Below are 15,821 nucleotides of genomic sequence, written 5' to 3'. Positions count from 1 at the left end.
TAGCCTTGTATCAGTATAATGTAAATCATCTCTGTGATTAGACTGAAATTTGCATTTTACTAACTCTTATGGAGGAATAACAGGTTCAGAGACAAAAATAGCTGGCCTTATACCCTGATATGTTGCTCTAATTTCTCGTCCTTGCTTTGGTGTGAATAACTTTCCTTTCTTTTTTCTGAGAGGGCAGTTGGCAATCTTTCATGTTTAGGGTTGAGTTGGTATGGGAAGCCTGTTGGAGTGGACAGACTGTCCACAGCAAAGGTAGCCAATGTGTATAGATATAGTTGTTTTGTTTTTGTTGACAGTTGATTGGAGTGCTTGTTGAATATCCTATGGCGAAGTCTTCCAAAAGCCTGGCTTGTGTTTTGTATACTGTTTGACACTTCTTGATCCAGGGGATCATTACTTGAGGTGGTAACAGAGTTGGATCCCTATGTATGTCATGCGAAGGGCAAACTGAAAAAATGTTGGTTGTAAACCTTCTGACATTTGATATCCTAAAATGATAGCTTGTGGGAGATCTTCACTGAACAATGGGGATTATATGGTTGTGTTAGAGAGGTGGTGAATCAAAGAACTTTTGAAAAGTTAGATAACTTTTTGTGTTAAATGCCCCATCAGAGGTCGCTTTGTGGATTATGAACATCTTTCTGAACCTGATTTCATAGTCATTTCAGCCCTGAAGTTTACCTCTAAATGCTATATGAAAACAAATTGCTACTTTTTTGTTTTAAAGCTGTTGTCATGCTTATGAAAGGTCTCACTTCAGCAGCTCTGGAGAACAAAATTCTCTATCTTCAGAATGAGCAGCAGCTGGACAGGATTTTCTGCGTGGTGGAGGGAGAGTATAGGTAAGCTACTGTGCCTCTTGGATTTGAGTCTTGGCCTCTGCTAACAATGGTGCTAATTTTGGTGACTGCTTATTTATTGTATGTCCTCTTATCCTAGTTTCCAGTAATTCCAATGAAGCATGGTGTAGCCCTGTCCTACCAAGAGGCAAAAGTGTCAGTCATGGGAGACTCTAAATATCCATTCCCTACCCTTTATCTTGGGATTATTTTTCTCGCTCATTAAAGCTAGAGAGATGGAGTCCTCAATCTTCTGTTCCAACAAATTGCAGCTTTCTTTTTCCTTTTCTCTCTTATTAGATTCACTAAGAGGAAAAGGAGGATGGGATTGGGAGTGGAGGGGAGAGGGAGGGGGCAGAATAGAAACAAAGATGAGAAGTCTACTGTGGAAACTCCACTTAATCTACAGACTTGCGATTGACACCTTCTGTCAATGCCCCCTTCAATTTGTACGCCAGTATAGTGGCTTTAAATTAATGTATTGTTGACCCTTTGATACAGCCCAGTTCTGGAACTGCAGCACTGATCAAAAAATCATCCATAAAGGAAGTACCTGTCTGCATCCCTACAACCCTTGGCAGGCTTCTTTGCTTGCTCCAGAGGTTAATACAGTGAAGTAGCTGGATAGGCTAGTTGCATCAAGTAATGACTTCTGAATACTAGCTGGATGCTCTCAATTCTAGCCAGGAAGAGCATGAAATGGAGTTGCAGTTAGTTGTTTGATTGTCCTGCAGTGTTTCTGAGATGTTCTGATGTTGTGAAATGGGCCAAACTGAGAGAGGAAGATGTATTATCAGGTCTAAATCCATTGTATGGTATTTGATGTCTTAAAAGGCTGTCTTGGCTGCAGGTTACTTAGCTGAGAAGTAGCTCAGTTAATGGTTTTAGTGGGACATGCCAGATTCTGGAGGTGAATGGAATCATTCCATTTTAACAAGATGACTCATAGTCCAGAATAGTACAGCAAGATGTGATTTAGCAATTAATATGGTGGAGGAGACATGATTTATTTATTTATTTATTTATTTGCCACGGCATTGGCTCACAAAATTCTTTGTGCCAGAGCCTGTCCCTGTCTGCTCTTATCTTCAATAGTTAACACTTTGTTTCTTTCTTTCAGCTTCTTGGGTGAAGCTGGGAATTTATATTGTCCATGACTGATGGTTCTTTCCTGCATGCTGTCTAGATGTCATGCTGGAGAAGATGACAAATAGAATTACAGTGTAACACACACCTGCTAAAAATACTAGACCAACTTATTGTATGCAATCAAAATATGAGTTGATAACTTTCTACCACTAATGAATGTCTTGGATTCAGTTCAGTAGCCACATGATTAAAACAGGACCTAGCTTTAAGAGTTGACCATTGGACTGGCTTTTTCAAAAGTTGCTATTGAAGTAACTTTTGCAGCACTGAAAGAGTTAAATTGAAGTGTCCTATTCTAGGATTATAATTTTATTTATTTATTTATTTGCCTAAGCTTGGGGTACAGCATATACTATCATGATGTGAACTACTGTATTGTTTCATTTCCTTAACATAAATAAACCAATCTTTAGCAGTTCACTAGATGGTGAAGGGTTGATTGCTAATTAAACAAATAGAATTGCCAAAGCATATGTAGGAAGAATTATAACTGACACAGTATTTTATTAAATATTTCAGTTACTCCTGCCTCCCACTGCCAGAACTTTCAATCCATGAAAATATTAAGTGTCCTGGTCTCATTTCAAAAAATTCCCCCTTGTTTTATGTTGCCATCATGTGGGCTTGTTCTTGTGTGTGTGTGTGTGTGTGTGTGTGTTCAAAAGCAGGCAGGAGGAAAAGGGAGGGTGAGGGCAGGGAGGCAGAACTGGAGCCAAATCAGGACTTTTTAAATTTCTCTACTTAAATAAACACTACCAGAATCAAGAAGATATATATTTTATATAGGCTATTTATTTAAGTAACTAAAGTATATACATCTTTGATCTAATGTGTGGTATACTCTTTAGTGGTGACTTTCTTTGCTACAAGTCCCTTGTTATGACGTATCAGTTCTCTGAAACTGTCATATCAGTGATATTGCTGTCTCTGTAAACAGAGTATATATGAGCTGGCTCCATGGCTCTGTTTGTTCAGAGAATTAGTTGGGAGACTCCCTTCCAACAGAGGAAATGAGCTGATGAGTATAAGCTCTTGCTCAAGATTGTTCACATCTACAGAAGCTGTATTCTCTACAGGAGAAAAAAGGACTTGGAATCTTGCCACAATGTGTCTGATGTTAATGAGTGGGAGAAGCCACATGTTCTTTGCCTGCTTCAGCACTAATCTGCTAATTTGGTGAAGGAGTGAGAAAACTAAAAAAAAAATGGAATTTGATTAAATGTAATGTTAAATTAGGTATAATGCTGTTAAAACAGACTGGGTTGTGAAAAGTACTGTCCCTGCATGCATGCCAAAACCAGAACTAGAGTATTCACCTAAACCTTTTACATTGAGAGGGGTCAGATAAAATGGGATAATGGGGATAAGAGTATGTACTGGAGAATTTATTTTTTGAAGATTGTTTACAAATTACTAAGAGTTAAAATGATATATCTGTAAAACTTTCTCGAAATTTCAAGTTTGAAATTTCCAAAAAAGTTCTGTATTTGTTGCTTATTAGATCTTGCTTGTTTGGAAGCCTGAGGTTTTTCAGTAGCAATTTAGAACAGAAACACTTTTGCTTAGCTTATCACTAAAATGAAACTCTTAAAAAGTCCAAAGCAGTGATAAAATAATGTTAAATAATCTTTCCTTCAAAGTGCAGTTTCAAACCTTTTATTAAAGTGACTCTACCAACTTAAAAATTGCTCCTGTTTTAAAATGTTTTACCTATAATTGTTAAACATATGATCTTATAAATGAAATATTAGGTAAATACTTCTGTATTTTTATCGTTTGCTTTGTATCTTTGATAGTACTTTGTTTATAGTCCATTTCACTTTGTCCTATTAGAGTCTTTCAGGAAGCAACTAAGGGACTGGAAACAGGTGTATTTGAATCTACTTGTAACTTTTTTAACAGATGAGATTTCAAGCTGACAGTGTCCCTTTCTTGAGTGCATCTTTATCTAGAAGAACTAGGTCAGTGGGAAAAAGATGCATCCCTGACATCACTCCCCAGCTGTTCCGTCACACAAGTAGTGCAATGTTGAAGTGCAACCACACAACAAGGCTTTATAGGCTGGACTCTGGCAAATGGCATTCATTCAATAGCCTCGCTAGTTTGGTTAGTGGGTGTAGTACCATGTTAGAAGGATCTGAGGGTGGGGGCTAGATGGTAAGGAGAAAGGTGGGAATAACTGGCCTAATCCTTCCAAGAAGGTGAACTTTGATTTAAAGGTAAACTGCTAAAGTTATTTTAAGAAATAAAATTGAGTAGCTATAAACTTGCACATATGACCTGTTATTAAATAGCTAATGCACTTGTTTTGTTTAAATGCTTGAAAAAATCTCGTTTTTTCTTTGCTCACCTGTCAGTTTATTCAGAGTTTTGTCTGCCCTGAAACATTTGATTTACATCACCACAACCTGCCTCAAAACATCTTGGTGCATTCAGGTTTGCAATGCTGTTGTCTGTAGCGTAAGCTTGGAATGCTACTGGTTTTTGCCAATCTTAAAAGAAAAGATGCCATTTTAAATTCTTAGACTAAACAAGTCAGAACTAATTCTGTTATTGATGCAAGGTCTTCAGCAGGTTGTTTTTGTTTTCTTTTTAAATAAGCTTTGCCATTTACATTTTATAGAAGCTAGAATTCCTTTATTACTGTCTAATAAAAGATCTTTGAGCTCAACGATACAGAATAGTCTATACAGCAAAAAAAGTGGACTGCACGTTAACTATTCCATTACTGCCTTTTGATTCACATACTTTAGATACTAGTAATGTTGTTAGTACTTTCTGAAGAGAGGTTTGACAGACTGAAGTTGCATGATGAGCACCTCCGACTCTTTCAGTATGCAGAAGGAATGCTTAAACTTTGAAGAGTTTATTTTTGTTACATATTTTGAATGCATCAAAAGCCATTTCAGATTTTTTAAAAAGGGGTGGGCAGGACCTGTAGTACTAAATGTTCGTAGAGGACATATGGTAGGCACAAGTGTTTGGATATGACAAATTTGAGATCCTCAAAGAAAAGTTAGTTTAGAGAGGGGGGGAAACTTGAGTTTCAAGGGTCCTTGTTCATTTAGGAACAAGACTGAAGAACCAGCAATTCCAGTTTGCAATCTCAAAACACGAGTTAACCTAGGTAAACATGACAAAGATTAACAGTTCTATGGCATAATAAGAAACAGAGATGTGCAAAAGTTTCACAGTTAATCCCCAAACAAGGTGAAAGTCCCTTGTGAACCTTTTACCATCTTTAATAAGCATTCAGTTGCGTTTGTCAATAGAAATTCTGTCTTCCTTCCTAACTTTGTGAGCAAGCACCTTGGAAGGACTCTTTTGAGAACATCTCGTTAGTGCTAGGCATGCTCAGACACTTAATACAAGCATTAGCTTAGTTATTCCCATTCTGTGAACAGGGCACTTAGCCTTGGTTGTGGCAGCATAACAGCCTGCAAATTATCTGAACATCAGTGAACACTTGGAGCTACTGAGTTTCAGTTTGGTGTACATTTGGCCCAGCCTGGCTGGGTTCCTCTCTTTCATCAGGCTCCTGGGGTGCTGTTAGTCCCATCTTCTCCTCTATAGAATGGTACGACAAGGTGAGATTGAACAACCATGGAATCTTCTGGGTGATGGTCATTTGCCCCTTCTTCTAATTTCTCTCCCACTCCTGTTTCTGAAGTAGGAGGATCCACTTTGATCCACCAGTGTTTCTTTTACCTCATTTTAGACGGTAGAGATGCTCCAGACTGAATTCCTCTGTATTTATATGGTTTGGTTTATAGGTTCTATCTATGTTGCCCCCCCAAAAAAAAGTAAGGCAAAACTTAGGAGTCATGAAAATATGCACAATAAATACACCAATGAGGTATATTTGAAACTCCAGTGCACTGAAACTCTTGGCTTTAGCACAGCCCTAAATATGAAACTAAATCATTTGCTCAAAGAGACCTCTTTCCTACTTATACAAAATCTAGCCTTGACATTGATAAGTCATTAATGCTTTTCATTTTCCAAGTCCTTTACCAATACAAATGAATTCTCACAATATCACTACCTTAAGTATTACCTTTTTTACACATGATAAGAGAAGATAAGTGTATAGCCCCGGGGAAGTCAGCAAGTCAGTGTCCGAGCTCTAGCTAATCTAGTTCTTTATATGGCTACTATCACTGTGATATCGGAGCCATGGTTAGAACTCAAAAGTTCATGACGCTCATTCTTGGGTCATTAAATAAACCATATGTTAACATACAGTATTTGCCACTTCGATTGCGTGAATATTGTTTGACATTGTAAATGACACTTTTTATCTGAAATTGATAAACACCTTACATGCGTCTAGGCTTTGCTCTAGTTCAGCTAGAAACCTTTAGCCTGTATTTTTGGGTCACTGACCAGTTCTCTTTATTTGGTGTGTACTGTTCTAGTGTTCTCTTAACTCATACTTTTGCTTTTGAGGATGATTTTCTATTTATAACAAACAAACAAGCCCATACACACAGTGTGAACCACTGAATCTGCAAATTCTTGCCAAAACTGACCAACTAACTATAGATTAAGCATTTTGGTTTTTTAATGTGTACATTAAGGTTCTAGGTAGGCCATATAATCTTTGCAAGTGCCCTGTGAAACAAACTGAGTATAATTATTTTAGGTTGTAAGATAAGAGCCATGAGAAACTACTGAAATTAGACTATATGCAGCAAAATATTTTTCTGCGGTCTGCCTGGCTGAATTGTAATGATAGTTCTATAGAATGGTTGGATGCCCATTTGAGTGAATTAACCAAAGCTAAGCTCTGCTACTAGAACTTTCCAAGTATGCTGATATTATCTTAACCAGAAAGACCTGTCAAGCCATTTCCTGCAACTCTTCTGGAAAACCAGGGGCATGTGGGAAACAGAGCTGCTACAACAGTTAGTATGTGCCCATCTGAATAATGCAATGCTCCTTTCAGAGGGAAGCTATATTTAGTTATCTTTGTAAACACCCGCAGGCAAGTAACAGTATAGTCTGAGGAGCTTCAGGGGGTATTTGTGAAAGAAGAGTTGCTGCAAAAAACATTTGGGGCTTTGGGGGTAGGGGAAGGGGAACGGGATGAAGAGTGTAATAGGTTGTCATAGTGAAGAGATCAATGATAACCAGTGTTGGGGAGAAGAGGATAATTTACCCAGAAGTGAGCCCAAATGCTGATTCGTGATGCCTTCGATAATGGTGGAGGAGGAGGATGGGATGAAACTTGAGACATTTAACTAGCTTTGTTTAAAAAAAAAAATCCCTTCAACATCTAGAAAATGTGCAAATCATTTTCACATGGTATTGAAGTGCAGACCTTGAGGAATCACCTACTCCTCCAAGAGTTTAACTTTCTAATTGATCCTTGACTCCTGACTTGTGCCAAACCTATTATATGACTGCCTGTTTGTGCATGCTAAGAAATAGGTAAAAAGCCTTACTAACCAGTTACAGGGGCGACAAATAGCAATTTTTTAGGTTGTACTGACACCTGGTGGCAGCCAGTTTACTAATCCTTAAAACAGGTTGTTCCACTCAAAGATGGGAAAATAACTTCATACATTTTCAGCTCTTGCTCTGTCCTTCACTGAGCCAAGAAACCGTTTGGCTCTTCTGCTAGCTATCCTTCCCTCCGTCAGACTCCTGCAAAGTTAATTCAGAGTGTTTGTGCAAAACCTAACTATAGCTTTTCCTTTTACACAAGCTTGTAAAACCATCTGCTGAACCTTTGTTTCATAAGTTTGTCTTACGGAGTGGCCCTCGCAGCAGTTAGTATTAAGAGGTGTTTTATGTTTGGAGCCTTTTTTTTTTAAGTGCTGTAAAATCCACAAACTTAGTGAAACTGGCCTGAAAATGAGTATGCCAGTTTAGGGTATGAACTAGTTTGTGCTGCAAATTTAGGATTACTTGGTCAAAGGTTTCCTACAGGCCCAACTCCAAAATGTCCTGTTTTTAAAATGACTGATGCATGCCATTGGCATGCAGTTCTGGGGATTCATGTGTGGAACAGAGAATAACCATGTTGATTTCATGATGGTTACACAGTGTAGTTAAGTCAGTCTGGGTCCATTCTGCAGGTAGACTGTGATACTGGGATGGGCAAGGAGATCTCTGGGGGTAGTTCATACATCTGTATGCCTCCAGAAGGTGGGTGCACAGCTTCCTGGGAGTGCCTCACAGGGCTTTGGAGACCCGTGAGGCATTCTGGAGCTTCCATTTCCCCTTCACCCCCTCCCCACAGAAGTAGAAGAAGCCCTGAGCTCCTTCCCTAATCAGGGAAAGAGATTCTGGCCTTCCTCATAACCAGTTCAGGAGCCAAGGGGTGTGCAGAGCTCCCTGCCCCCCACTAGGTCCTGATATGAAGCAAAAACTCAGCAGCTCTTCACTGATGCTGCCTCCACCTGGCAGATACACTCCTTACTCGGTCAGCTACCAGGTTCACTCCTTAGCTTGATCCTTCCACTCCTGCCCAGAATGTGGAGGGGGCAGGAGCAGGAGCTGGTGGGTGGTGAGATGTGACCAGGAAGCCACATCATGCCCCCAGCCCAGGATGCCTCCTGGTCATACCTTCCTCAGTACTACTACTTTCTCATTATTTAAAAAAAAAAAAAAAAAAGCAGCAGCTCAGTAACAAAAGTCTCTGTTAATGGGGAATTAGGGTTGCTTAGCAATGCCATACACCCTTCCAGAAGCTGGCAGCCAAAAGCAGATGTATCTGAGAATCAAAAAAACCACTCAGCCACACAATAAAGGCATTAGAAGAAAAAGAGGAAATGCAGTTACGGTCGTGCTTCCCACCCAGCCCAAAAGCCTTAAAAGTGCCTCTGAGGGTGTGGTCATATACCACTGGGTGTACACCTCACCCACACCCATCCCTAACAGCACCTGCCATTTTCTCTGTGCCCGTGCACAACTCCAAATCTGCACTCTTATTCATAAGCTCCCTCACCATGCTCCAAGCCACACCATTGATCTAGTGGTTCTAGCAAGGTGTTTGGAAACATCTACCTGGATGTTAGGAGTGTGTCAGGACTAAGGTAATGCCATCTCCCCGAGGGACTCCTTAGAGCAGGGAACAGATTTTAAATACTTCAGGGTTTCCTGAAGCTGCTCTTCGCTCTCCCGGCTGACCTCGAAATGTCTTGGGGAGGGATACAGCACTGAATCTGCCTGATGGAGGTGATCACTTGCCTCTATTCTACTCTACCGTCCATACGCCTATGGCAGAGGTGAGTTTTTTCAGGGTGGGCCTTGAAAGTGGGCAAGCTGTCAACGTCACAGATTTTAATTGGGAGCTTTCCCATTCATAAAATACAGCATGCGGGAGCTTAAAGTCTAACTAGTGCTGCCTCTGCCAGGCTATCCAAATGATTCAGTGCCTGCCCTTTTCATTTGAATGGTGGAGTGCGAAGAAAGCAGAAGTGTCAGTGAGGTACAACAGAGAGTGTAAGGGAGCATGTAAATGAACTGTGATCTCAAATAGTTGTGAGAATGTCGCATGTTTCAGGTGTGTATGTACTTGTGTAATATGCAGTTGTCCCCATGTTTGTAAGCTCAGGCCTAAAGTCCCTCAGATACTTGATTTAAACTCCCACTATCAGGATACAGTTTGGCCCAAAGATTAGGAAAAACTGCTGTGTGCATTAATATACTAAGTGTTGGGTTATTAAAAATACCAACATGCAACAGAATTGTGAAAACATTGTGTAAGTGCGCTCTTAACTTTAGATTTTTGTGATGACTTAAGTTACCTAAAAGAGGAAGAACTAGAGACCAGAATTTCTTTGAAATGCTTCTCTTTAGTGCTTAATGTGGAATAAAAGCTCGTGAAAAGACCACAGTCTCTTTAGATACAGGCTGTCTGTATCTTGCAAATTGGGGTCTGTGCCGGATGGCCATGGTTCACTGCTTTTTTTTTAATTTGGTTTTGCTTTCTGCTTTCTTCAAATCACTCTGTAGTCTTTCTCTTTGATTCAAATCTAGTGACTGATAGTGGGTTGGTGGGGTGAATGGAAGGGTAAACATAATGAGAACAGACAGTTTGGGGCTAACCCAGGCTCAGGCCCACCAGTACTGTGCTACTTTAAGTATTGAGAAACAAGATTTTCTTCCAGCAGCCTACCTTTACCCCCTCCCCTCCCCACTTCCCCAGACCTTAATTTCTTCTTCTAAGCTGTAGTCCTATACAGTTGCTGCCCCACTTTAACCCCAGCAGGTCCAGCTGTGTCAGTGCTAGGAATTCCTACCTACTGTGATTCTGCTGCTCTTTGAGTTCACCATGTTGTCATGCTGGGCATTGAGGCATCCTAGATAACACTGCAGAGGGTATAGTGAAGTAAAACACTGAATTCAAACAACATAAATTGGCTTGGATAGTGACCTTTTTGAAGGTCCTGGACCTCCATTCCACCTTAAGATCTCTGCTCCCTCCCCCATAAAAGCACACAGATACTCTGCCAATCCACAGTTTTAGCATGTGAGGCTCCAAGATGTAGATTAATAAATCTGCCCTTAATCTCCTCCCTCCCCCTGCATTCTATCTGGAAAATACTGTGGATTTTTTGACTCTTCCAGAAGCACATTAGTGTGACTTAAAAATGCATCTTCCTACCTCTAGAAAACTTGTCCATTATTTACATTTTAAAACAAAAGTCTATACCACATTCTGGTGCATTGATATCCAGAATTCCAAGATACTATAAATTCTCCTTTATTTCTCACTTGTACACCAATTGGTGAAAAGCTGAAAGAATAAATGGGCATTTCTGGGAATCTGGATCTTTTTCTGACAGTGGAGGTGGAATTAAGCTCCAGAATAGAGGACTCTCCACTGAAAATGGCCTGCCACCCTTCCTTTCCAGTTAAAATGAGGACTGTTGGTTCAGGTGTCCCAGCTGATTCCAACTTTGTAGTATTTTTGTAAGTTATGAGACAGTCTCTCTACTAGCTGGAGCCATCACCCTTAAGGGCTCTATAGGTCAAAAGCAACACCTTTAAAATCACTCTGAAGCCAAATGAAAGTGTGCGTATCGCAGAGCATGGTAGTATAGTGTGGCACAGCACTTATAAGCAACATCTGCAATCTCTAAAATTTCAGGTAGGGCTTAAAGGTGTGCAGCCCTAGGTAGTATCCACTGCAGTAATCGTACATCGGGGTGAGATTGTTGTGAATAATAGCGATGAACTCTGCATCTAAAAGGAAAGGTTGCAGTATTCTTACCAGACAGATGGGGGAGAAATACCCTTCACTACTGCTGCTACCTGGACATCTAGTAGTTCATGGGGAGCCAACATACACCTCCATTTTGCAAATCTGTCTAACAAATGGTAGTCATGCTACTTCAATTAGGAGGGCTGATATAATCTCTATTATTTCTCCTATTTCCTCCCCCCCCAAGCTCACAAACACTACCTCCATTTTCGTAGGTATTAGATAAAATATCTGATATGCCGGGGTAAACACTGATTATAATAAAACCAAAATTAATGACATATCCTACATGTAGTAATAGGTGCCTTTTCCAATAGGGTACCCATTCCCTTGCCATCCATCTCAATCAACTCCTATGCTAATATAAATAAGAATGAAGGCTGAAGGGAGATGTGGTAAATAGATAGAAAAGTAATAAAAATACAAAATATGTGCTCAGTGCAATCATTTCACTGCTACCCTGTCCTCAACCTGTTGTCTCTTGTCACTTGTGTTGATTGTAAGCTCTTTGAAATGGATTGTCACTCATTATGTGTGTGCAGTTTCATAGTGATCACAACTGGGGCCTCTAAGTGCTACTGTAATATAAATAATAGATTAATAAGTTTCTGATAGGATGCTATAAGGTAGCCAGAATATGCCTAACTTTAGGCACCCAACTTTGAAAACTATTCTCCACATAGAATTCACAATTAGGGCTATCAATTAATGGCAGTTAACTCACGCAATTAACTCAAAAAATTAATGGAGATTAAAAAAAATTAATTGTGATTAATCACACTGTTAAACAATAGAATACTAATTGATGTTTGTTAAATATTTTGGATGTTTTTCTACATTTTCAAATATATTGATTTCAGTTGCAATGCAGAATACAAAGTGTACAGAATTGAATGTCTCCTGCTGTGTGTTTTACCCACATCCTGCCATATATCATGTTATAGCAGTCTCGGATGATGACCCAGCATGTTGTTCGTTTTAAGAACACTTTCACTGCAGATTTGACAACACAAAGAAGGAACCAATGTGAGATTTTTAGAGATAGCTACAGTACTCTATCCAAGATTTAAGAATCTGAAGTGCCTTCCAAAATCTAAGAGGGACAGGGTGTGGAGCATGCTTTCAGAAGTCTTAAAAGAGCAACACTCCCATTCAGAATCTACAGAATCCGAATCATCAAAAGAGAAAATCAACCTTCTGTTGGTGGCATCTGACTCAGATGATGAAAATGAACATGCATTGGTCTGCACTGCTTTGGATAGTTATCGAGCAGAACCCATCATCAGCATGGACGCATGTCCTTTGGAATGGTGGTTCAGGCTGAAGGGACATATGAATCTTTAGCACCTGTTCTCACTTTCAGGTGACATTGTAAACAAGAAGCAGGCAGCATTATCTCTTGCAAATATAAACAAACTTGTTTGAGCGATTGGCTGAACAAGAAGTAGGACTGAGTGGACTCATAGGCTCTAAAGTTTTATGTTTTATTTTTGAATGGAGTTATTTTTTGTACATAATTCTACATTAGTAAGTTCAACTTTCATGATAGAGATTGCGCTACAGTACTTGTATTATGTGAATTGAAAAATGCAGTTTATTTTTTTATAGTGCAAATATTTATAATAAAAATAAATATAAAGTGAGCACAGTACACTTTGTATTCTGTGTTGTAATTGAAATCAATATATTTGAAAATGTGGAAAACATCCAAAAATATTTATATAAATGATATTCTATTATTGTTTAACAGTGCAATTAATCGTGATTAATTTTTTAATCGCTTGACAGCCCTATTCACAATGAATATGTAAAAGTATTCATAACTGAACTGTAAGACTGTACCTATCAAGGTTATGTTATGATACATAATCTGATAACTTTGGGTTTTTTCTTTGTTTGGTCAGAGCCCTTGGAAGAACTAACAATGTTTTCCTCTAAAGTTATAATGAAACCCCATCAGAGGTGTATCGACAAAAGGGTTGTGTTTAAACTACCATGGGAATCTTCAGCTGAATTTCCTGACTTCTTTCTTTCTCCGTTTAATAGAAGTGTGGTTTCTGACAAACATACTGGCAGTTTAATTCAGAGAAAATTCTCCTCTTTTTAACTAGTAATCGATTACACATTTTACTCTTTCTTCTTTCCCTTTTCTGAGCTTATGTCTATTTATTTTCTCATTTAACTTGTATCTGCTCCAGCACTAGACCATTCTGCCTCTTAAAAGGTTGGCTGGCACTCCCAAAAGGTTGGCTTCCCAGATTCTTTTCACCGAGTGTCTCTGACGGGCACCCAACCCCTGACCCTATTAAACAATTAAAATGAAATTTTTAGGCATTGACATATCCTGTGAGTGCAAAATATAAAAGTTGCATTTGTGTCATTAGTTGCTAATTAGAGATGATTTACTCCTCATGGAGAGCTTGAGGTGAGCAGTAAACCTTTTAATTCTTTACGTACCTTCACGTTTGCCAGCTGGCTGCAAGTGTGGCACCTAATCCCATCTAGAGGCAGTTCACCTGGCCCTGTGGCAGGCTGAATGTTGGACGTGAACTAAATGTTCACGTCCCTTTGAACTTTTCAGACTTGCACAATTTTATGACCCTTCTACATATGCCAAAGTATCAGCCACTTTCTCTCTCTCTGGATGATCTAGTCACCTCTATCTTAACTAGGGTCAAGAGTTCTAAAAATGAGTGGAAGAATCAGACTGCTAAATAACTGGCCTGTTTTTTCAAAAGTGATGCAATTGATGATATAGGAGTTATGCATGAATGGTAAACTCTAGTCCAAATAAAACTTAGTTTACGACCTTATGATGATACTTCAGATTTCATCCAATATTCTATGGTACAAGTGAACAGCTTGATTAGAACAGTACCAGAACCAGTCCTGGAGTGAGTTCAAAACTTCTGTTGATTAAGCAGAGTATTGTAAAGCCCTCTCTTGCCTCTTCAGCAACAGGCTAAATTTTCTCTTCTGCGGCTGGGTTAATCTTAATCCATAAAATTCTCCATATTGTGTCTCTTTGGCAGTAGCAGTGTTATGAGTATGAATGAATACTCCTTTATGTTTACATCATCTAGCACACAGTGGGTGCTTCCAGAAATAAAACATTACAAATAATGTAGTATGGCCTGTTCTGCAACTTCATAGGTGTACTACAGGCCTTAAAAGCAAACAACACTTAACGCTATATATTTTTCCCATCCTGCTTCCTGGCAGGTAGATTGAGTACTTAGACTGACTGGGTGGCTATTTCTAGTAGATAAAGTTGTTTTCCACATTCCTCTAACCCATCACTCTAGGTCTTTTTCTTTTTTCTTGTTACTATTAATTAAAAACTTTGAATCTTGTTTGGACAGCATATTGTGTTCTGTATTTTCCTTTTGTTAACATGCTTCTCTGCACTCTAATTAAAATGGTGAAATATCTTCTGTCTGCAGGCACTGCTTCGTCAGAAGTTGAGCTGGCATGAAGTCTTGAAACACAACTGTCAAACTGATGGTGGATATCCTCTGGAGATGCCAAGCTAAATGTTCTTGTGAACTTTCCTCTATTATTCCTCCCCTGTCACGCACCAAGAAAGAAGGACAAATCTTGAATTTTAAAAAAAGTGTAAGAATTTTGTGGTATAAAAATGTACTGGATGTTTTTCCTCCATTGACGATGTCTGTGTATTTCCTGCAGTTTTAGTTATGAAGTCTGTACTTGGCCAGCTGATTTGTGATTCATTCTTGAGAGCTCTGAGTGGCAGGTACTGTAAACATCCTACACTCTCAGCTGTGGAAAGTAAGGAAGCTGGGAGAAGGCTGTTTACTCTCTCTGCCTTGGAAAGCAGCTGGAGGGAAAAGAATGGAGAGTATTGCAAGTTCAAATGTCTCTGCTCTAATCGTATTTACTGTACTTCAGAAAACTTGCATTTTGTATCTTACATTCTGGTGTCAGTATACAAGTAGTGGAATTATGTAGTGATGTGAAATTTTAATGACAAAGGAGGGATGTGTTCTTAATCTGCTTCTGTGGCGTTGCTGGTATGAGAGAGTGCTGAGTGGTAGCAATTAAAACAGTATGGCACTTACAATCTGATGTGGTTTTTTGTTTGTTTCGTTTAAATGGTGGTTGTTTTTTTTAATAGAATGGCTCCAAGACAGTAGTTTATTACTTTTTGCTTATAAGTATAATGAAAATTAAAAGTACTAGTGTAGCCATAACTCTAGTGCAGCGGTTCTCAACCCAAAGTGGGACAATCCTGGGGGCAGCTCCACCCACCCTCTCCTCTCCCCCTGTCCACTTCAGGCCCCGCCCTCTGGCCAGGTCCTAGGTGGGAAACTGGAGCCAGGTAGTGCATGGCAGCTGCTCCTCTGGCTGGGGATGCCATAGAGCAGGCAGCTGTGGCATTTCCCCGTCTGCTGCTGGTGCCCGGGGTTGTGGCTGCTCCTCATTTCCCAGCCCCCTTGCACTGCTCACACAGCTGGTCAGAGCTGCCCGGACAGCTCCAGGCCCAGCAGAGCCCTCGGGGAATAGCCACCGGCACACAGCCCCAGATGGGTGGGTGGCCTTCTGAGGTGAGTCAGGGATGGAGGTGGCGTTCCATCCCTGGACCCAGC

At 39.8% G+C, this 15,821-nt stretch overlaps 1 long non-coding RNA gene across 4 annotated transcripts in view; it reads left to right on the top strand.

The window, feature by feature from the left end:
• LOC141984686 (uncharacterized) overlaps window positions 1-15,289 on the top strand; it is a 51,600-nt gene extending 36,311 nt beyond the window's left edge. For all 4 annotated transcript variants that reach the window (XR_012638782.1, XR_012638783.1, XR_012638784.1 and 1 more), the window contains one exon: window positions 14,658-15,289. This is a non-coding gene — a long non-coding RNA (uncharacterized LOC141984686). The remainder of the gene's footprint in view (window positions 1-14,657) is intronic.
• Window positions 15,290-15,821: the final 532 nt, after the last annotated feature.

This window comes from Natator depressus, chromosome 3 (assembly GCF_965152275.1).
Source record: "Natator depressus isolate rNatDep1 chromosome 3, rNatDep2.hap1, whole genome shotgun sequence".
NCBI lineage: Eukaryota > Metazoa > Chordata > Testudines > Cheloniidae > Natator > Natator depressus.
Note: the sequence above shows the minus strand (reverse complement) of the source record. Positions and strands in the feature narration are given on the sequence as shown.